This window comes from Dermacentor andersoni, chromosome 11 (assembly GCF_023375885.2).
Source record: "Dermacentor andersoni chromosome 11, qqDerAnde1_hic_scaffold, whole genome shotgun sequence".
NCBI lineage: Eukaryota > Metazoa > Arthropoda > Arachnida > Ixodida > Ixodidae > Dermacentor > Dermacentor andersoni.
The window spans coordinates 92,294,420-92,317,887 of NC_092824.1; positions in this window are offsets into that span (position 1 = coordinate 92,294,420).

Below are 23,468 nucleotides of genomic sequence, written 5' to 3' on the forward strand. Positions count from 1 at the left end.
GCTTCATATTACATTATACACATATTTTAAAATTTGAGCAAGAAGAAGCGTGCGCTTTTGAAGCTGCTTCTATTACGCTGTGCATATAGTTTACGTTATGGTTACGCTAGTTGCCACTGTGTGTAGATATCTGCTTGCCTGATTATCTCGCACCCATGTGATAGCTCCTGCACGGTTTTACATGATCTTTTATCTCCTTTGCCGTGCAAAACATTCTGTGAGCGTGTCCGGGCGAGTCCGTTGAGAGGCATGCGTAAGTGAGTGCGAAAGAGAGACACTGAGAAGTCAATGTACGATGACTATTCAAGGTTGAAGCACGACAGAAATGACGAGGACGTAATGGTGTCAGCTAGGACACGAACACTATGATGGAAAGCGACCGCGGCAAAACGACGACATGTCCGCAACTGTGACTAATGCGAAGAAGGTTAACTGTGACACCGACAAGACGGCGATGACATAACTACAGGGGTGTGAAGACGACGGCACACTAAGGAAACCAGTGCGATACCAAAGCGACAACAATGACTTCAACGGGACAGTGACAAGTAAACGATCACACCGACATGCGGAGTACGACAAACACAAGATTACAAAGCGACAGTAATATGACGACCATACGATGGTGACTATGACGGCGGTGGAATGACCACTTAAGTGATGTTGCAGAGAAAAAATATGTGCATATACTATCCATAATAATTGCCAAATGAACGAACGAACGAGAGAAGAAACGGACAAACTAAATAACGAACGGAGGAAAGCGCCAACCGTTGACTAAACAAATAATAAACGAGCCAATTAGCGAGTGACTGAACGAGTGAACGAACGAAACGAAGAACGAATTAACGAAGAACTGAGTAATGAAGGAACGAACGAACAAACGAATGAACGGTTTGCGTGCCGAGTCTCACCACTGACCCTTGCTCATCGACCAACTCCCAAAACGGGCGAAAGAGGCCAAAAAATTATTCGTTTAGAAGTTTACAAGCATAAGCCTTCTAGAGCGTGCGCTGCTGCATGAGCAGCGGTGGCGGCGAAAGCAGTCAATGGAAGCAGTCAGTGGAAGCAGTCAATGGAAGCAGTCAATGGAAACAGTCAATGGAAACAGTCAATGGAAACAGTCAATGGCGCCGCACCCGTAGTGCATGTTTACACTTGTAACCATTTCATGCCGCAGCACTTAGGCAGTCACGCCACCGACCACACATTCATCGTCACGTCGTCACGTCAATGTCGTTCTCTCGCACTATTGTTGTCCGTAGAATGTAGCTGTCGTTGATTATTGTTAATATTTTATTTATTTATTTCACAATAACCCTAAAAGCCCTCCAGGGAGGGTATTACATAGGGTGATACATAATAATACATTGAGAGGTTAATATGTAATAATATACACATCTAAAATTTGACGGGACAACTAAAGCGAAAGTGGAGTTCCCGAAAGCTGGAAACAAAAGGGAACAAAGAAAGCGAAAATACATGTTGCAGACAAATCTGGTCAATGGCTATGTGCCCTGTGCGTGAAAGAAGATTGCACATGGCCCTGAATGACCCCTTGCGCAAAGCTGCCGAACAGCGCTTTCTCAAAATTGCCATTTCCCCGTATGTGTCCCGTATACATGTGATTGCAAATATTTATTTATTTATTAGTATGCCTACACTTCGCCCATCCAGGCATTGCACTAGGGGGGGGGGGGGGGGGGGGTTACATAATGGAAACACGAAGTATGCGGCGCATACATGAGTGGGCAGTATAGAGAGAAAAAACAGGTGTACAATTAGCATAGTCGGCAGAATTAGCATGTCAAAGGAAACGCAGAGACTATACATTTCAATGACGGGCGAACACACGTAAAGGGAATGTGAAACCTATCCTAGAGGTACACAAACAAACAAAGTGGTAACACAATAGCAGCACTGGTAAGCACAGGTTCTAGTTCTCTGTGCACACACCTGTCAATGGCATTATTTCCTGTACAAGCATCACACGTGTCCTTCACCCTGTTCACATCATTCAGTCGAGTTCACATCATGTTCACATCGCTACACAAACGCCTCACACTGTGCATCCACCTGATTTGCTGTTTGCATTTCGGAGCGATTCTGAACGGTGTAGTGCACAAGCCTAAACGTTGTACAAGTATAAGGCTGTCTATAAATATTGCATGGATTTATCAATGCATAAGGTGAAATCTAGCAATTGTGTTAGCTGTAAAACATTTATTAAGAAACGTCTTACTTGAAATAGAACATGTGCGTCGTATCAGCATATTTCTTTGCTGATGATGCCACGACAGAAACGATAAAAAAGTAGGTTAAACATCAGCAAATGTCCACCTGCTTGCAGTTTTTCCTGGATACTATCAGGAAGTTTTGAAGTGCGTTTGGGAATATGACGCCTGCAGGTTATTTCTTTTATTTACACGACAACAAATTCAGGTACGGGCTGCACTGAAGAGGCAGCTGTAGTAGATTTGTCTAACCACAGATACGGCTTTCTTTTCGAGCTCGAAAAAAGAAAGCGCTTACTGAAAAACCAGCGGATGGCACTTCGCGTGGCCCAAACACCAAAATTTATCAGAGCATAATTCAAAACACTCGCAAGGATTTTGCTTACCTTGTCTTATAGGAAGCGCAATTTGGTCCGGCTCTCCGTCCCCGCGTTGTATGAACCAATAGCCACGGGGATGTCATGCATAAAAGAGCAGCGATCATTGATCGATACAATTCGAGGTATCTTCAAAAAAGCGGTTTAGTTGTGTTGGCGCGTTAAAGGCTAAAACTATTCACCAAAACATGGAAGCACTATTTCGCGCAACCACATCTACAGCTCGTGGCAAAAAGGCAGCCAACACAAATGCTACCCGCGATGTCGATACAGCATACATCGCCCGTTATTGAGGCGGATACAATCTTTAAATACAAAGTAATGGCACAAATCAAAAGCTCGAAAAGGACAAAGATAACAAACGCTGAAGTTGCGTGCGTTAAACTCGCCCAAGTTGTATTCTTTTTTATAATGAAATTATGATAGACAAATTCTTTTGGCACCTGCTATTCTTTAGTATACACGTGATCTTCTGATCACCAGCCTAGGAGACAACAACAGCTGGCCACCAGGTATGCAGGGGGCGCCAGCAAGAAATAATACACCTAGAATAGCTGGCCAACTGGTAAGCAGAGCGGGCACCGAGATATCATGCCTCTAGATCAGCTGACAATTATACTTACAGGCTGGGCATCAAGACAACAAGCTTCTAGAACAGTTGACCACCTAGTCCTAAGTGCGGGAATCTAGTTATCAGGTCGCTAGACCAGCTGGCCACCATATCCACAGGGCGGACACCAAGTCACGTGGCTCCTAGAGCAGTTGACCACCACGTCATGAGGTCGGGAAGGGAGTTACCAGGCCGCCATATCAGCTGGCTACCAGATGGACTGGGTGGGGATCAAGACATCAGCCTGCTAGAAGAGTTGGCCACCAGGTCCGTGATGTGGGCTGTCAGACACCATCATGCTAGAAGGCCTGGCCACCATGTCTGTAGGGCAGGTAGCAAGACACCGCGCCATTGAAACAGCTAAGTGACACAAGCAGGCGTGACATACGTCTACTGAAATGCAGCGACTTCCTCGACTTCCAAGTCGCAGATACCCCAGCACATAGTTTCTTTCATATTAGTATAACTAGGAAATCTGGCGCTGTGATCGTTCAACCATCATGGGAATGATGGGAAGTACAGGCTACGGATTGGCATTCTGTTGACTGGCAAACTAGTCTACAAGTATTTTTTTGGTAGTTTTGGTTTCGCTCCAAGCGAAATTGCTATAACCTGCAGTGGGACGATTCGTGTCGTGGGGTGGTGTCGAAGCCCTGACGAGAAAGCGACGGCATAGTAAACGTTGAAAGAACATGTTTTGACCGTTTGGACTTTGGTTTAAGTGTGTTAGCTTGGCGCTGTGGCGTTACGTGCTTTATGAAACTTCAGAATAGCAAAGAACTGATACAAGTCATAGACAGTTAAACTTCTAGTGGCTTGACAATCAAGTTTGCTTGAGGGCTTCATTACAAATTACTCGTTGATATGCTCGTTGAAATCTGTGTTTTAGGACTGAGAACACAAACTTACTTGTGGTAGGAAAGGTTGCTGCTTCCTGGCTGTAGTCTAATGTCGCAAAATGGGTAAGTGCAAAGCCACGCCGTAACGCTTCGGAAGCGGTACGTCAACATAAAATAAAATGAAGCATACTCGTAGGAGGCCTCAAGCATCCCTGCTAGCAGTGCAGAAGATATGATTTAAGTAATTGAAGACGCTCAGCAATTGTGACAGCCGACGCAGCCTTTCGAAAGAGTGAGAGAGTTCGCAAGCGCCTGTCGTCTGCGAGAAAAGTCTCGCGTTCACAGCGAGCAGACGTCGTAGCAGACGACACTTGTAGCCTTCCTTTCAAGGGCGCAACACCTTCTCACAATACAAAATTTTTATTTCCATAAGTACTTGGTGAGTGTTTTTCTATAAGTACATGCACGGTTGTTATTGCCGTTGTAAGAATAAATAAATAATTATTCTCCTGCGCATAAATCGGGAACAGAATTGCACAATAATGCACACCCTGGTGTGTCCTGGTGAAAACCATAGTGTATCGTGCTTCGATTCGAAGTCATACAAAGTTTATGTAACGTATTGCGCATTATATAAGACACCGCAGAAATAAAATGAGATTTTACGCTATAATATTTAAGTATAGCTTCGTTTACTGCGCCGCAAGCAAACACCGCTAGTCTAAAGATCGAAGTCAATCCGAAGCCTGTACTTCCCATCATTCCCATGTAGGTTGAGGCAACGCTCAGGAGAAGCCCCGTAGACACTAGCGCCAAATTTCTCTCTAGAGTATTTATTTAGAAACTCTATGCCCCTTCAGTTGCCAAGTTGGCATCAAGGTAATTGAATGCGGTCGCCGCTGTCAGGATTTTATCCCACGCCCTCAGACTTAGCAGCGCAACGCTAAATCCATGGTATGCCACCAGGGCGATTAATGGCACATAACCAGTAACCAAGGTTGATGTAAAAGAGGTTCAACGATGAGCGGCAGATACACGGTGACTCAGAATAGCGTGAAAGATTATCATTCAAGAGCGGCACATGCCATCACATAGCCAGTCACACACGTTGGTGCGAAGGTTGGTTTCGAACCATATACCCTCAACACCGATTTGTCCTACCCACGGAATACCGTGACCCAAGGTGGTGTAAAACAGGTTAGATACGGATAAACAAACCAACAGAGAAACAAACATATCCAAAACTGGGTTAAGTTCCCAAGGAACGCTAACCACAATATTTAGGAGGTACAATTTCAGACAAGTAGAGCGCAGCTATCTGGAAGATTCTCGCGTTAAGGCGTTTCGTTGTGCCGTCATCTTTAATATACTATCAGTAGTGAGACGGTGGGCTCAATGATTTTCGCGCCGTACTGAATACTACTTTGGGCCCCAGATCACCGTAATCTTGTACTCTTAATTCTTTTTGAAATGTGCGTATTCACTGAGTATAATGCCCAATGGCAAGTACTGGTGGCAGCTTTAGGCCGAACGAGCGTGAGTTACCGCCGATCAGGAAGGAGCCTGGAAACATGCATTGTGTTTCCTTGTGCTGCTGCTTTAAATTACATTATATTACACGAAAAGAACTCGGAGATTATGAGAGACGCCACAGTGCGTAGATATGGACTAATTTTCACAAGTGATTATACCATAGGAAAACGGTTTACGTGGAGAAGACGAATTTCACTGCGGGGATTCTGGAGTGATAAAAGTAGCTATTGAAGCGACGCGCCCGAAACAGGAAGACAAGGTGATCGTTTGCCGATAAGTGAAAGTTAATCGGGAAGCAGCGCCACATACAAGCTGTGAAGCGTGCAGATGCTTTCAGGCTATTTTCAGATGAACTTTCGGTTATTAGGCTGCGCACGTCTGCTACGTTCTTCGTTCCGTGGTCTTGATGCACTGCTTCACTGGATGAGCTGCACGTCTGCAATCTTTGGTAGTAATAGCATCTGTCCTGTAGACTAACTGTGGCATCGCTAGTTACCAATTTTTACTTGCTTAATTTTTATATAAAGAATTACGAAATAAACATTTATGCGATTTTGTCGTAGGCGCTATTTGGAATCTGTTCGCGCAGGACAGGGGTAATTGGCGATCGCAGGGAGAAGCCTTCGTCCCACAGTGGACATAACGTAAGCTGATGATGATGATGATGTTCACACTTCATTGCTAAGAAATACACGAAGCATTGGCATACTGGATTATAGTGTGTGTGAAATTGTTTTAAAAGCAATTGGCAAAGCGAAAAGCAATGGAAAGATTACGACGCAATACGTCACATTTTCGAAGCGCTCACCTTGCCAGCCTGACTCGTACTGTTGGCCACCGTGTTGCACTGACGCATGACTCGGCGATGACGCATGACTCGATGGTGACGAACGAAAGGCCAGCATCGTATTTGCCCGACAGATGCGTGCAGGACACGACCGTGTCCATCTCGTGCGGTTCGTTTTCGGCACCAATGAAAGCAAAAAAGAAAGGACATCGCATGCCTATGTTAGAGACATGGTGAAAGAGATGAGGACGCGAAAGCTTGACCGTCTGTTCTGTACAGCATCATACTTCAATGTAAACCAAAGGAAGCTCGTAAGCTACGGACAACGTCCTGCATACTTAAGATTATTTCTAAGAACAAGCTATGCCAGTAGTTATTGCTGAGCCATGGCTCCCTTTATTTCATAGTTTTCAAAACAATTCCTCAACAAATAAACGTTACATTAAGGAAATTAAGAGCCAATATCACTTACCCTAATCCGAAGGGATTAGTGACCAGAAGACCCTCTGGATTAGAATAAACATGCTCTTAAGCTCTGAACGATCTTATTCACCTGTTTGTCTAACAAGTGACTGTGTCAACTATACTGGTAGTGGTTTAACTGACAAGTTTAACGACTATTTCACCTTTCTTGTTGAAAGTGAACATGACCCTACTGTTCTTGATTACGTGAAACATCAGACACATGATAGCATGGGTCTTATTGAGTGTGACTGCGATGAGGTGGTAGCCGATCAGGTGGTAGCCGATGAGGTGGTAGCCGATGAGGTGGTAGGCATGTGAAAGTCAGCAAATGCGAACCTGCATTATGTTATTTGTCCAATTCTAACGTATATTTATAATTTGTCTCTCTGTACCGGTATTTTTCCATCACAGATGAAACAAAGCGGATGTCGTCATTCTTCATAAAGGAGGTGCTAACTAACTTCCCAGTAATTATAGGCCCATATACATTTCACCGATTGCTTTCCAAGGGATTAGGGCAAATTATCTATGCGCTTTATAAATTTTTTTTTGAAAATTATGATTTAATAACGAGTAATCAGTTTGGTTTTAGAGAAATATATTCTACCGAAGTTGCATTGCTCAAACAAAAAGAGCTTATTCTTATAATAGAAAACATATTTTATTTTAAGAATATTTATACATTTCTCGAAACCGTTTGACATAGTAAGCATAAAATATTTCTTGTAAAAGTTCCAGCTTATTGCGCGAGAGGTATTGTAATCACTCGAGAAGTGATCACCCCAGACGTTGCTTCCGTACTCCTGGCTGTCCGCGGCTCGATGATAGTTATTCAACTACGTAAAATCATATACAGCAAGGCCAGCTTAAATGCGAATGTGCGGGCCATGATGTTTTCTGGCAAGACGTTAATATGCTGCTGGAGACAATGATGGACAGTAGAGGAAACACAGCTAAGCGATAGTGAAACACACGAACGTAACGCCAACTCCGGCCAAATGAATAATTATGAAACAGGCGAGGATAACGACTAAATTCTCCATAAGAAGGGAGATTGTAGGTTGTAAAGAAGGGCTTAGGCTATCCATTCCGTAGTACCGCCGTTACTGAGGGGACAGTATAACCGAACCCACGCGATACTAACGTATGACAAACTCAAGCGCCATATGTCTATTATGGCAGGGAATTAGTGGTGCAAGAAAGTTTGCAAACGTTACATGTAATCAGATGGCGCAAGACAAGGATTGTTGGAATGCGCTAGCAGAACGACATACGCTGATGATGATATTGATAAGGATGATGACAGCTATAACTTTCTTCCTGCTGATTGGCTTCCTATATATATTGCTTCCATTATTAAGGTCGCCTTTGGCGACTTACGCTATGAGATGCAATGGGTAAGCAGTCCAAACGATGGGGTCAGTTTGAGCAAGAACTAACACAAGCGAAAAGACTCGTGAATAAAGGAGATTTGATGATCGGTTTTGTCGTACGTGAGCGTGGAGGAAGTTGCTCTAGCGCACAACTAGTTAAGGTGTCCCAGAATGATGATACAGGCTTATATCGCTTCTTTTTTTATTTATTTGCCTGAAAATTGTGCTATGTTCGCGCGCTTCGCTTATACATATTTGCCCATTTTTGCACTGTCACAGTATTTCTATTACTTTACCAACTAGCAAAGTCGCAACGTTTGTATCCAGCAAGTTTAGAATGGTGACGTACTGATAAATATGACCAATAGAGAGTCTAGTGTTGCATTACTGTCAGGTAAACTGTAACGCATCATCTATGTCGCTCGAATGTATACAAGAACATTCCTGCGTTACAATATCACAAAAAGTGAGAAACACAAGCACATTCTTGTTTTATTCCTCTTTCACATTTTTACGCTTTCGGTTGTCCAAATTTCGAAACTGCGAAGGCTTGGCTACACTCATCGTAAGAATGACGAGTAATGGTGTCAATTTGCAAGATAAACAACAGGATTTAAACATGTTTTGACTGGGAGTTGATGGTTTTGCTCATAACGGTGCAGAATAAATGTCATTGCCTCATAAATAAACAAAACACTGCAGAGGAAAAGTAGAGAAATACAAAAAAGATTAATCAATGTCTTGAAGTCGAACTTTGTTTCCTGAATTGCAATGAACCTACAATGAACCAGTCGGCCGAAATTCACACTCTGAAATGCTTGATGCATGACATACGAAGAAAACATGCGGATCCGATGGACTTTTTGAAATTTATGTGAAGCGAAGCTTAAGTTATGGGTGTAAATAAATGCTATCCATCAAATGGCGATGCATCAAACTGCTCTTTCAACCTGTGTAGCCTTTAATTCCATATACTTTATATCCACCGAACAGCATGGTCGCAATTGCAATCTCGTGCAATATTTTACGTTTATAGACTATATCGTTCAAAAGCTATGACTAGACTCAAATGCCAAATCAGGCGGCTACTCCGTAGTAGAAATCTACGCGGCGATGTCACGCGAAGGAAGGCGACTTATGATGCTTGTCGATGCAAGAATGGCGATGACAGGTGTATATAACGAAAAGTATGAAATGTCCAGATACGTTTAAGATTCTGTGTCTCTGGTATCCCACTGACACACGCAGTGGAACATACTGAATGGCCAATTCAAGGAAAGTCAAGTGTACTAAAGAACCACTTTATTATAATGTGCTAATTAATGAGGACGTCTGTGTTCTTCGGTGGTATTATATATATATATATATATATATATATATATATATATATATATATATATATATATATATATATATATATATATATATATATATATATATCACATCACAGTCCTTGTGGAACCATTCTTCCGTGTCAGATTAGATCTCCTCGGCACCTTTACCACATCATCCTCTGGCAACAAATGGGTAGCAGTTGCAACTGATTACGCCACCCGATACGACATCCCACGCGCTCTCCCCGACCAATTGCGCCACTGACCTCGCACACTCTCTTGCACGACATCATCTTACTTTATGGCGCCCCGCGATAGGTGCTTACTGACCGTGGTCACAATATGGCAAAAGATATCTTTATTATGTTGCCAGATGGTCGAGAGGCCTCAACTGGCAAAAAAAGTCTTCAAACAAGTAAGCTTGTATTGTTTATTGTCAATAGTGAATGAAGCATTACATGATCACAATTTTCGCAAAGATCAGTTGGACTTCATGCTGTCAGTCACTTATTTTGCAACATGCACAAGTACAGACAGCCACCTATTTATTACAATGGAAAGCTGAAATCGCGCGAATTTTTCTCATCGTGTTAGACACGGCGCTTAAATCAGGTCGAACAGAGCTTCAGACAACTACATTTGTGCTGGGCTATCCTCGTACTGCTTGGCATGTTTCAAACTTTACGCATATTGTCTGCGTTCTACGATTTCAGCTAGAGTAAAAAAAAAAACAAAAAGTGATCGGCAAAGATGAAGTGCCAGCAAACTCGCATTGCAATGTCCCAGTCTTTTCATAACAGATCGGCAAGAAGCACATAGTGTAGTAAAAAACAAAGTAACAGAAAAGACTTTATGGTAACATTTCCAGAGCATATTTTCTGATCTTGATATATCCGCAGAACATTTAGTGTTCAGGTGCGGCAGTAAAGGTGTCGGCACAAGTGGAGTATTCATGGGAAAGTAAGGAACGTTATGGAGACAACAGTGATCACAAGGATGTCTGCAAAGATTGAGTGAATAAACCAAGTAGACTATAAGCAAGCATAGTAAATGATAATGCATCCTTCGAAAAGGAAAATAAAGGTTTTATGTTGACCAACAAGACTGTTTATTCGTACAACGGAAAAAGCTTGCAAGGAGATGAAAGCTTCAACCGACTAACACAGGTGCGGTAGGGAAGCCCCAGCCTGGCGCTGACGCTTGAACAAGTAGACATATTTGTGATGGTCGTGACGAAGGGAACTTCCCACACTGAGGCTTCCCTTGCTCGTCCACTGATAAGCTGCATATTAAGCCAAATTTACTATTCAGCGAGTATAATTCAAGAACTTTTAGGGGATAACATTGTGCTCAGGTTTTTCATCTGCTGTTTGAAGAGAGGAATTGTTTTTATTGGTCTGCCATGTTTTTAATTTGTGGAGCAGGCCAGTAGTTTGAGTTTGCATTTCGTAGCATCTCTTTTATTACTGGTTATTACTGGTTATTATTGGTTACTGATAGCCTAGGTATTGATTTCATGCTAACTCTTCCGGAGCAATGTAAGAGTGACTTCCAGAGATTGTTACAATGAAGTGTCGTTGTCTCAAAATTTTATAGACGGTTTTGATCGTTTTTAATTTATTTGCATTTTCATGTAACAAATTATTGTTGTAAGGGTGCATGTTATGGTGCTATCGCCCGCCAAGCTGATTTGCAAAGAGTAGATGACAGAGTTTGTGCATTATGAAGTACGAGCTTTTAATCTTGTTCTGTTGGTGTTGTTATGGTTATGATGACCAGAAAAGAACAAGTTGGGACTCAGCGTGTTACTTCTCCGTTTGTCATAAAACGACCTTAAAATCAAGTAACTTGTACGTCAAAATTTAGCATTCCCGCTCGGTACGACACAAAACTAGACTCTTGCTTTCCTGTCAGGGCTCACACCCCTCTATCTGGCAAATTTGCAAACTTTTCATGGTGAGGGACCTAGTTCAAGGTGACCTGTTGTCATTATGGTGACCGTTGAGCTTCTTATGGCTTGGCGTTGGCAGCTTGGACACCAGTAATCTCTCTTTTGTCCATCTTCCTGAAAAGAGAAATGATGAAGTCATGACAAACATGCAAGCAAGAAATGGTGAAACAAAAGTTTGTCCAATAAATGAACAAATCACGGTTCTAGTTGAAGTGTTCAGAAACGTACCTTGTGAGGATTCTGGCCCTTGATATTACTTCCAGTGTTGACACATTCTCGGTTGAACTGTGCGTCCAGAGGCAATGTAATACAAAGGGGTGAAAACATATGAGCAGCGTCTTGGAGGCTGGAGTTAAAAGAAAAAAGAACCTCAATTATTATATTGGAAATGTGGGTGAGTTTCTGATTCATGTCTGACTAAGAACAGTGCACAAAAACATTCCATGACAGAAAATAGCAGACAGACACACGACACTGTTTGGCTTGTGTATTTCTCTAAATTGCGTCGTTGTGTCGGTTGTGCTTATGTATACTCAAACATCGATTATATGACAGTTGTTTATACCAGATACTAGCAATATTTTTTTGTCTCTCAAATGCAATAAATCGAACTCTTTCGCCGGAAGTATATTGGCCCCTAACTACCAGCGGATTTGTTGCGGTGCATCATTTATGCAGAGAAAAACCAAAACTATGTATTATTTATGCTGTACTCCGTATTATGAATTTTAGCAATGTGGCAAAACGAAAAGAGCCTCGTTTGAATGGCCTTTGAAGAGCAACCACCATAATAAGAAATTACTGACGAAACATGTGTCATCCGCCTTGCACACAAAGAAAATTCAAAGTTGAAAATGCGAAGCACTGATTTTTTACTCACCGGTGCATGTGACCAAAGGCTGCAGGGTAATCCGCTTTCATGGGTAGACTCCAAGCAGACTGTGCTCGGTTCCAGCGATGAACTTTCGCTTTAGGTAGTGCGTTTTTTTTTCAAGCAACATGTCATTATGCGGCCATACGCGCCAGATCAATAACGATGGAAGTCCTCCAGCCGTTACGCCTTTGAAACATCGCAGCTGATAATATTCACCGTTTTTAAACACTTTCGCTTAGTGGCGGCTATCGAATGTTGGACGCGTAAGTTTACTGCGATATTGTTCTTATCGAAACAAAGCTATTTTAGAACGAGCCCGCGTGCTACTGCTCGAACGAAACGACCAGCCCTTTCGAAAATGTTACCGCAGTACAATTTGAATCGATAAACGACGCGCATTGCAATCGATACCATTGAATTGTTGCTCATTGGGCGTTAGTGAGATCTCAAACATTTATGCAAATAATAAAGCACAAATTTTAATAGCAGAACTCCATTAACGTCAATGGCCTACTTTTGTAAAAAATTAAATGTTAACTGTGCTTGTTGGATTGTATAGGTACATTTATAGATCAAATATTGAGCCGCGTTGGGCACGCCTAACCGAAGAAATACCAATTGAAGTATACGACCAAATTACAGTAGCTCCATCTAGCCACTTCATACTGGAACACTCCTAGGTTTATTTTTTTCTCTCTTGGTTGATCACTGGAGCTTCAGAGTGTGCTGGGCCTGATAGGACGACGGTGTGGTGGTGACTATTACCTCAGTTCGTGATTAAGTACTTTGAAGAAACTAACACATAATAGTTCCAATATAAGAGAAAAGCCTGACTGAGCGAAAGATCCAATGGTTCAACTAATGAACCACTGAAAGAGAACTAACCAACGAACTAGCGAAGAAAAAAACGAACTAATGAACGAACTAACGAACTACTGAATGAACTAATGAACGACTGAATGACCAAAGTAGCGAGCGAATCAACGAATGAACGAGCGCTTTCTTCGCCGAGCCCTAACAGCGACCACTGACCATCCACGACAATGGGTGATACAGGCAAACAAAAATCTATTCGCTAGAAGCAACAGCAAACATTTCACAGCGCGCACGCCTGCGCTGCTGTTTAGGTATCATGATCAATGACGATGCACGCGCTGTAGAAATTTAGAGTTGCAACTTTTTCCTTCCACAGCAGTTAGGTAGTCATACCACCAATGACACAGCCATCGTCTTGTCATGTCAACGTCATTGTGTCGTAATCTTTGTCGTGTACAGCTTATCGCTATCGCTGATTAATTATTATTACCCCTATTAATAAAGGTTTTTAAATAATAGCACAGATAACTGAACCCGCATTTACCTTTTAAAATATAACTTCACTAGGCCGAAAGTCACCAAGAGAAGTTAACAAAAGAGAGAAGGTACATATCTTCAAGGATCGTCCACAAAAGCCGCAGGCACGGGCAGAAGCAATATTCAATACTATACACTAGTCTCACTAATATTGCAGCATAGGCAACACTATCTCGACTGTTGAAAATTTTAGCCTATTGCGATGACGAACGCCGAAGAAACTTTTCTTTCCCACAATGATAAAACTGCTCGTTGGATACTGTCGTACAAGCAGCAAGGCACGTAGCAACAACAACCGAGGGTACATGACCCTCCATGACTATACACACAAAGCTGCCGAACTGCACCTTCTTCAGATTACAGGTGCCTCAGTGTGTCCAGATTTCCCGTGATTACGGATGCGTCCTACCTTCCTGTGCATACACCTGTAATCAGTATTCTTCCATCAATAAGCATCACACATCGCCTCCGTCCTCGTGACGTCACTACAGAGGCATCTCAGACTGTATCCGCCTGATGGGGTTTTCGGATTTCGTAATAGTTTCTGAATAGTGTAGTTCAGAATTATAAAAATTCCCCCACGTGAACGTTTGCCATAAACATCGCATAAGTTTACTCGTTGCATCGGATAAAATTAAACAATTTTTAGCATCGCCGTTAGTTGTGTGGCATTTATACATGAAGCTTTGCTTCAAACGGATTCCAGCATGTGCATTGGACCTGCATAACATTTTTCTTTCGGCAGAATTTTATCGTTCTTGGCATGACACACTGCCCCCTCATGTTTTCTGCCGATAGTGCCATGGCAGAAACTAGCAAATAACGATGACAAAAACGGGAAACGTAAAGTAGGGAAACGTAAAGCTGTCCTTGAATGCACCTTGAATAAATTGTGAATTGCGTTTCTGAATATGAAACGAACAAGTCATATTTTAAACGCGCCCTCATTAAATTGGGCAACGTGCTGCACTGAAGTAACCGCTATAATACACTTGTTTTTTTCTTGATGCACCTACTTCGCGAGCAGGGAAAAAGAGTGTCAGCAAAAATCAAAGAAAGGCACACATCGCAGAGCTGCTACACGAAATATATATGAGCGTAATTACTTCACTTGAAAGCAATGGAAAGGATTGCATTGACCTTCTCACCTGTGAAGCCGAACTTTGACCGCCTGTCCGTTCCCACGTTTTTCGAACCATGAGCCGCGGGGAAGTCCCGGAAGCACGAGCAGCCAGCATTCTTTCAGCGAACTTGTGGCGCCTTCGAAAAAGTTGCAACCTGACGGCACAAGCTAATATTATTCACGAAAACAAGTAAACCCTCTTGCGCTGAACCACATGCACCGACGAATAGAAAACTGGCAGCTAACGCGAAAGCAAGCCGCGATATTAGTACAGGCTACATCGCCTGATACTGTGGCGAAGCCAGCGTTGAAGCACGAGGAAACGGCCGCAATAAGAAAACTCGATTGGAACGAATTTATATTTTGAACACGTCGACATCAAATTCAGGCAAATGCTACACTGGACTGGAACCTGTGTGGATTTCGTCCAATGGTTGATAAGCCTACTTCACGAGCAGGAAAAAGAAAGCGTTTTACAGCAAAAGGAGCGGAAGGCACTTGGCATAGGTGCTACGCGATATGTTTATTGTGCGCAGTTAATTGAAAACAGTTGCAAGAATTGGTCTCACCTCATCGGCTAGGAAACGTAGGTTGATCCGGCCGGCCATCCCCGCGTTGTTCGAACCGCAAGCCAGGTTAATGTCCTACAAAAATGAGCAGCCAGCGTGGCCAGCATTCTTTAAGTTACTATGTGGTCCCTTCAAAAAAGCGGCGTAAATTCCGGCTTGACGCGAGAAGCTAAAGATGTAAACGAAATCAGGTGAGCACTTGCACACAACCACATGCGCCGAGATATGGCAAAATGGCAGCCAAGGTCAAAGCAAGCTGCGATATCGGCGCTGGCTACCTCACCCGGTATTGCAGCGAAGGCAACGTCCCAGTCCCACAAACTTGCGAAATCAAAGAGCTAAAAACTGAAAAAAAAAAAAAAAAACAGATCCCGCTGACTTGGAAGATGGAAGCCTACCAATTCACCGAACTTGCCGATTTGAGAAAAAAAAATGCGATAGAAAGATAAGGTGAGAGTAAAAAAATCTTTTGCCGCCTGTGGTCCTTTAGCGTGCGCTTCACCTTGTCATTACCAGCAGAACTAAAAACGGAAGCCTTGTTTGTATATTGCAGTACGTAGTTGCAGTATATATTTAGTTCAATATATAACAACGTCCTTATTTAGGATTCCCAAAGCATAATTGATTCCAGAAACCGGCTCTTAAGAAAAGTTTGCACGCGTCTTGCCATGTTTAAGTCAGTGTGGTTAAAAGGCCGGGAAGCCAACGAAGACGTTACAGTTGGACGACGGCGACTGAAGGTCTGGCGTGAAAGCTTTTATTGTTCTCATATGACGACATACTTTTGCCGCAGGAGTGAAAGCCATGTTGTTAATGCCTTTTATGTGGACCCGCATGTTGCTATACCACGGAAAGTGGAACACAGCTAGAAGCGAGACAGCACCGACAGAGCTGCCTGCCTTATATGCTTTCTGTAAGATGCTATACTGGCAATATATGCGGCTCACTCTCCTCTACAATGGCTGCGGGCATAATGACGTGAATGACATAAAACACGCGCCCTTATATGCTAGTAAATAAAGCTTTAACAGTGGGCCCAGTATTTTTAATCACTAAATTGCTTCACATTTTCGTTCGAATGCGTTGTCACTTATTACTCGTTTTCTCCCACGAAAGGTCATGCGTTCAAGTGCCTGAATTGTCGCTACCCTAAATGACTATTCCTTTAGTAACTTCACCTTAACACCAAAGGCCATGGTTTCGAGTGCCTGAATTATTATATCTCAGGGAGAGGCCTTCGTCCTGCAATGGACAAAAGGTAGGCTGATGATGATGATGATTAATAACTCTGCATGATGCAGCATCGGAGCCAGAGACGAGCACACGACCAGGGTACGAGCGCGTGTCTGTGCGAGGCGAGCTCCCACGATTTCTCTACCGCCCGCCGCGTATTTCAGACCATCGGGGTTATGAGCCACTTAAGGCTTTGTTACCACTTTACCTCCCCCTCCCCTCTCTCCCTAGCGTAGGGTAGCAAACCTCTCTCTCTCTCTAAGGCTTTCGGCTTGAGAGAAAGGCACGCTCGCGGGCCTCAGTTATGTGTCAGCCGCAGTCAACGTTATATCTGTCTCACGCAATTCGAGCAGTTAACTCTTCTTATCGATCGTGCGAATGTGCGGTACAGTTGTGTGCTCATGCGTGTGGTATCTCACTGCGTAGTTGCTATCTCGTTAAGGTAAGCCTTAGCCCTGTAATGCGTAACGCATCCCTTATACTAGGCGCTGAGTTTCAGAGCTCAAAAATTAAATTGAAGCAAATGAACCTAACTCTTAGTATATACTAGCGTCTTTAATACGCTGGAGCGAGGTCTCAGCCGGGTTAGCGTTAAACAATAATCACTGAATAAATCATTACTAGAGCTTTTACTAAATTAATTTATTCGGCATTTTTTTTGAAAAATGTACTCTCCATGGCCAGAAATATGGCGAGCAAGTCGCTTTTATTTCCCTTAATAAGTAACTGCGTTTGGGCATTATGGGTTTAATTAAACTTCAAGATATTACTTATATGCAATACGTTTTTTGTTTTATGGACTAACAACTAATTTACAAAAGTTAAATTACCCAATAAATAATTGCTGCTTAAGTGACTGTAAGGGGAAATTGTAATTTCACAATAACAGTAAGCCAGTGCTTAAACTGTAGCCGTTTATTAGAAGCATTGTGTCTTGTAGTCTTTCGCGAAAAGCGAACTTTCACATATGCGACGACATGCACTGCTGCCCCAGCAACTTTTTCGTAGTGTGTATTTACGCTGGCTGCGGCAATGCATTCCCTGCAACAGCAAAGCATTTCCCGCCACATTCCTATTCTGGAAGTTGGCGCGGCCGCATAATTTCTGGCAGAGGACAGCGCTTTCAGTCCTATAGCTAATCAACTCTGCAATTAAACCAGGCATTTTCAAAGAGATCTTTATCAGTGAAATTTAGTTTCTCTAGGGTGGTTGCTTGAGCTAGTTGGTAATTCATGATTAAAAATAACGTACACCGCGAAGGACAAGGACTGCGATAGAAGACGTACACAGCGCTGACTTCCGACAAGTTATTCTACGCATGAAATAGCCTTCCATTGCTTTGTATCAAACTGTCGTTTTTTTATCAACAGTTAATGCTTAAACTGGAATTTCCGCCACTTCTATGAAGTGTGCGAAGTAATAATTATTTTCAAAAGAACCCCCTTTTTTCATTTTTTATTATCACAAATCTGAGGCAGGCGTCGCCGAATAACACGGAAATAAGGCAGCGAAGAATATTTTATCGACAAAGACACTAAGTAGCTTTATTTTTTTTACAAACGTGCTGTCTTTCTCACCTTCGTTTCACTCCACAATCGTTTGAGTATTCCTCCTACTAACTTAGTAGACATACGCAGTACATTCCATCAAATTTATGAATATTTGCGACCACACAACACCCAAAACTGGATGGCGCCGAATGAATCTGGCTCATATTGCTACGTCGAGTAGATTGACAACTGTCAAAGCTTAGCAACTGCATTATAAGAAGTGAGACGCCACAAAAGAAAACGAAGAAAGACTGGAATGGTACTCGCCGTCGACGTCTTTGTTCCGCCCATGGGCGGTGGTGCTTAGGTCCTTACACAAACGCCGGCTCGAATCCCTCAGCTTTTCTAAAGCTGGTTTCGTCTTGCGCTGATGCTGCCGATTTGCCTTCTCGTAAAACACTGTTAAAACGCACACACATAAAGTGTTTACGTCAATAAAGCAAGGTTGTGGACCGACGCCCTTCACCGTTCGAACGCCATTTGCAAACTGAGTGGACGGAAGTTGTCAGGAAAACCCAACTTCCGGCAAGCTTACTCAAAAAAAAAAAAAAAATGAATTAGTGAACAATAATTTCGCGAATTTCACGCGCCAAAACACCAACGTGTTATAATCCACGGCGTACCGGAGGCATCCAGGTTAATTTTCACCACCGTCGACGTGCATGCAATGTTCTTCGAGGTGCGTGCAATGCGTGGTACACACCAGCTTTCCGCCCCCTTCGGAATGCAGCCTGCGCAGCCAGGATCGAACCCGCGACCTTCCGCACAGCAGCGCATCGCCTTAACCATTGTGCTAACGCCCCTGTTGCTTCTTGCACTTCATTTGTTGGGAATAGCTTTCCTGACCACTTTTCTGTCTGGGTGATTAAGTTAACCGTATCAATTACTGTCATTATGGCGCAGAATCAAACAAAGCTAACACAAATTCTCGCAAACCAAACGCGCCCCGAGGCCGTACTATTAACCCCACGTCCCGCCCAAACAATCTGAGCTTTGTTAGTAAATTACCTTCCCGTAATAAATAAAGAGAGTCGCAGCAGGGGCGCTAGAACAGTGGTAAATAAAGAGTAACGCCGTCTGTGCTAGGAATGTAGCCTGCTAAGCCAGAAAGGACGCGAAGATAAAAAAAAAATGGTTGTGGTGCACGTTCCAACCCGCCGTGACGTCATCACTTTTTAATGGCATGTGCTCGGGCCTTAATTAATGTTTTCATCGGTAATTATGGACTATATCGCATCCCAAAAGAGCCAAAGAGCGAACTCGGCAAGTTTTCAGACCTTTTAATGCGCCCCATGCAGCGACCGAAATAGCAAAACGATATTTTGTTATCCATGACGGCACACTGATGAACGAAATTTCACAACAAAGAAACTAAATAAATGAACTTCGAACTTCATTTTCTCTTCTAGTGATCGACCTAAGACCGCGAAAGTAAATAAAATATAGTTTTTATGAACGGTTTGTTCGTTTAAGCTCATTTAGCTCTGACCATTAGCGTGCCATTAAACACAGATCGTTACGGCACGTCCGAGAGACAGTCTGTACTCTATGTACGGAAAAAAAATTAATAATTTAATTATGGGGTTTTACGTGCCAAAACCACTTTCTGATTATGAGGCACGCCGTAGTGGAGGACTCCGGAAATTTCGACCACCTGGGGTTTTTTAACGTGCACCTAAATTAAGTACACGGGTGTTTTCGCATTTCGCCCTCATCGAAATGCGGCCGCCGTGGCCGGGATTCGATCCCACGACCTCGTGCTCAGCAGCGCAACACCATAGAAAAAAAAAATAGAGAAGCTCGAAGGTTTTGCTAGGGCTCAAACCACGGTCCTGCGAAATTCCACCGAGTAACGTTCGCGCGGCGCCATGAAAGCGAACGCGGATGACGACTTTAGCATTGCTCATATAGCATTGCTCATTGCTCATTTTTGTTAAAAAAAAAAAAGTGATCTCCAGACACAGCCGTAATCTGGCTTTCAAAGGTTTAAATGTGGATGGATTTGCGCAACATGTTTACGATACTCGCACAGCCAGGTACACTTCTTGCATTCAGAACCCAGTGCCCCAATGCGGCCCAGATTCGAACCCGGTACCTTGTGGTCCGCAACGGAACGGCTTAGCCACAGCTGTACCGAGGTGGATAAGGAAGCCGCGCTCATTTAGGCTGTTCTTGGGGACAGTTAACGTTTAGTTTGGGCGCTGGTACGCCGCAAGGAGTGCTTAGTAGGGAGGCTCGCAATTTTTTGAATTTTTTTTTTCATTCACGTGATCGAAGTAGATGTTGGCGCACAAGTACAACGGAGGCGACTTCTTCACTCTTGAATACAGTACACAGTTTCAACATACAACACATACAAATTAACGTGCAGTTGCAACAAGCTTGCGTTATCACATACAAGTGAAAATAACACCACGACATTACAATCACATGCTTAAAAGTATAGTGTGAGCAACAGTATCAAACGAGAAACTCTAAAGCAACGATGTCAAATAATTTAGACCACCTGAGGTAGGCCCAAAACACGGATACGTGTGCTTTCATAAAGTCACCCTTACGGAATTCGGCCCTCGCAGTTGGGAATCAAACCTGTGACCTCGCGCTCAGCGGCAGCCGCTTGACTGAAGAAAATGTTTGCTCGTGAAGGCCATCCTGAGCTGGGGGAGTTATTTGTTGGCGTGGAACCTGCTGTTCTGGTCACCCGATGATGTGCCGTCTTCAAGCATTTGCGCGCAAGATCGTAACCGAGCGTTTCAATCCGCACTCACTTTTTCCCCTGCTTTCATGTGTAGCGGGTACGGGTTTGCTGCTATCCACTGACCAACAACATTCGAGAGTGCTTCCAGGATAATGGCGAAAGGAATTTTCTAAAAACTTAGAAAGTTAAAATAAACATGGAATCTTGCGCAATTCATACACTGAGCACACATATGCACACGAACGGTGGGCAGGCCTTTTTTTTTTCTTTTTAGAAGAATGTGGTACGCATGCGCACTAGTCTGCGCATCCTACCATACGCGGCGGTACGCGTGTGTGTTTGAAAGCAATCCTCAAAAAGGAAAGACAAAAAGAAAAAAAAAACTGGCAGACAACACTCGGTTTGTGATTACATTAACTCAATTACTGCACACAACAGTTGTGCGAATGCAAACGCCTGGTGCTCCTCATTGGTGGCATACCGTAATGATGGCACGTGCTGGTTCTAAGCTTCTGTCTACCGCGGTGCCAAATCGCACAGGTAGCGCCGCTTGGAGCGGATGGCTTAAGCGCCTGACATAACTCTGCGCTCAAAACGACGCGCAATCAGTTCTGTATCGGCGCTTGGAAACAAATGACAGAAAGTAGGCTTACACGAAATAAGGGTTCACTTCGTGGAACGAGGATCGTTTTTCTCACCATATATATTTTTTAAATTTTGTGCTCGTCCCTAGCCTCCCACTATGTCGAAGCCCTTTCGTACTGCGCATCATTCTGCGCAGCTCCGTTGACGCACTCAGTCGAAAGTGACGCCTTGAGCTTATCTCGCGGCTAGAGACTGCTGATTAGGTGGGCGTGTAGTACTATAGCGCACGGCCTCGAGTGTCGTTAGCACTGGCTTGATTCGCCACGTCAAAGTGCATTCTTCTAGTTTTTATTTAATGAATATCAGTCAAAATGTGCGCGTGAGCGGACAGATCAAGCGCATTCAATAGCTGATAAAGTGGTTGCTCGCAGTAACACTTGTAGGACTTTCACTCCCCATTCCCCTCCCCACGTGTAGGGTAGCAAACGGGACTCAGTCTGGTTAACCTCCCTGCCTTTCCTTCTTCCTTTCTCTCTCTCTCTTTCCCACTGCGAACGACACTTACGGGCTAGGAAATGGGCCAATCATGTTTGCCCGTTTCCTGTAGTCATGGTCTAAGTCTAGCCCGGTATGCCCGTTACCGGCAGTAAAAGTAAATAAATAAATACGCGTAATGTATCGAACATACACCTACGATAAAAACGCAACGTGCTGGAATCGAACCAGTGACCTCGCCTTGACCTTATCAGATAGTTTCATCAACGCTCGCCGAAACCACTCGGCTACAGCAGGAACAATTACTACGAAGCACCAGTAGGCATGGTGAGCTTGATCTGGAGACCCCGTATTGAAAACAGCAATTTTGAAACAACAGTGCGGCGAGTGCAAGGACGAGCACTATGCATTCTAACTTTTTCTCTCCATGTTACGAACTAAGTAAACGCCTGTTTTCCAGTTAAATTTTAACTTTCCATTTTTACGCGAGTTGTGGTAAGCCACTGGCGTTAATAACGTTATAACAAACAGCGAGTCATATCATGTTTCTTTACTGTGAACTCCACAACGTCTAACTAGTTAAGAAGGTTTGATATTTTAAACCTCCCGCCAATAAAATGTATATATGGCAAGCGTCCACTAGTGTTTGTTGGAACTATAGAATAGCATAGCACATCAACTTAGTATTTCACAGAAATTGTTAACATAACTGAAAAAACTGTTATTTTTAACTGATGTTTTCTGCTTAATGTAGTGGTGGGTTTTTGTCTTTTGACTCTGTCAATTCTTTTGTAATTCTTTTTTACCTTATAGACTGGTACTTATTTTCAAGTGTTATATGCTGTCATTCTATTAAATTTTTCAGCTGACGAGCCTCACCGCGACATCTGTGCTGAGCCGTGCTCCGTCAAAGGCTGCAGAAGACGGTGCCAACCTCTCCCTTCTTCATAAAGAACCACTTCTTTTTCACCCTCTCTCTTTTTCTCTCGGTAACGTAACGTTATTCTCCTTCTTTCTTTTTCTATTCTGTGACATGTCTTGATATCTCATTGTAATTAACTACTACTTCTCTACTCGCTGCCTCGTTGGACTGACAATTTTCCAAAATGCATTTTTGTACCCGTACTAGTCTTTGGCTCTGGGACCACGCATATGTTGTGTACCTTATCAAATAAAGTGATACGCAATAAAGAAATAAGAACTTTATCGTCGTTTCTTGACTAGCTGCTGGAGTGAGGTGAAAGCAGATTCACTGAAGTTCGCAAACTCCCTGCAGCATTCCTATCCGAAGAGGAATTCGTCCAAAGGTAGGGTCTTTTGTATTCACTCACTGAAAACTGCAGGCATGAATCATTGCACGAAATACATCCATATAGTGGCTCAATGACTGAAATTCACCTCGAGTTCAGACTAAATCAACACGCAAACTGTAGCGATTCCAGCCGTTCTTGCCGCGAATTATTCCATGCTGTGCTCGCGGGCAAC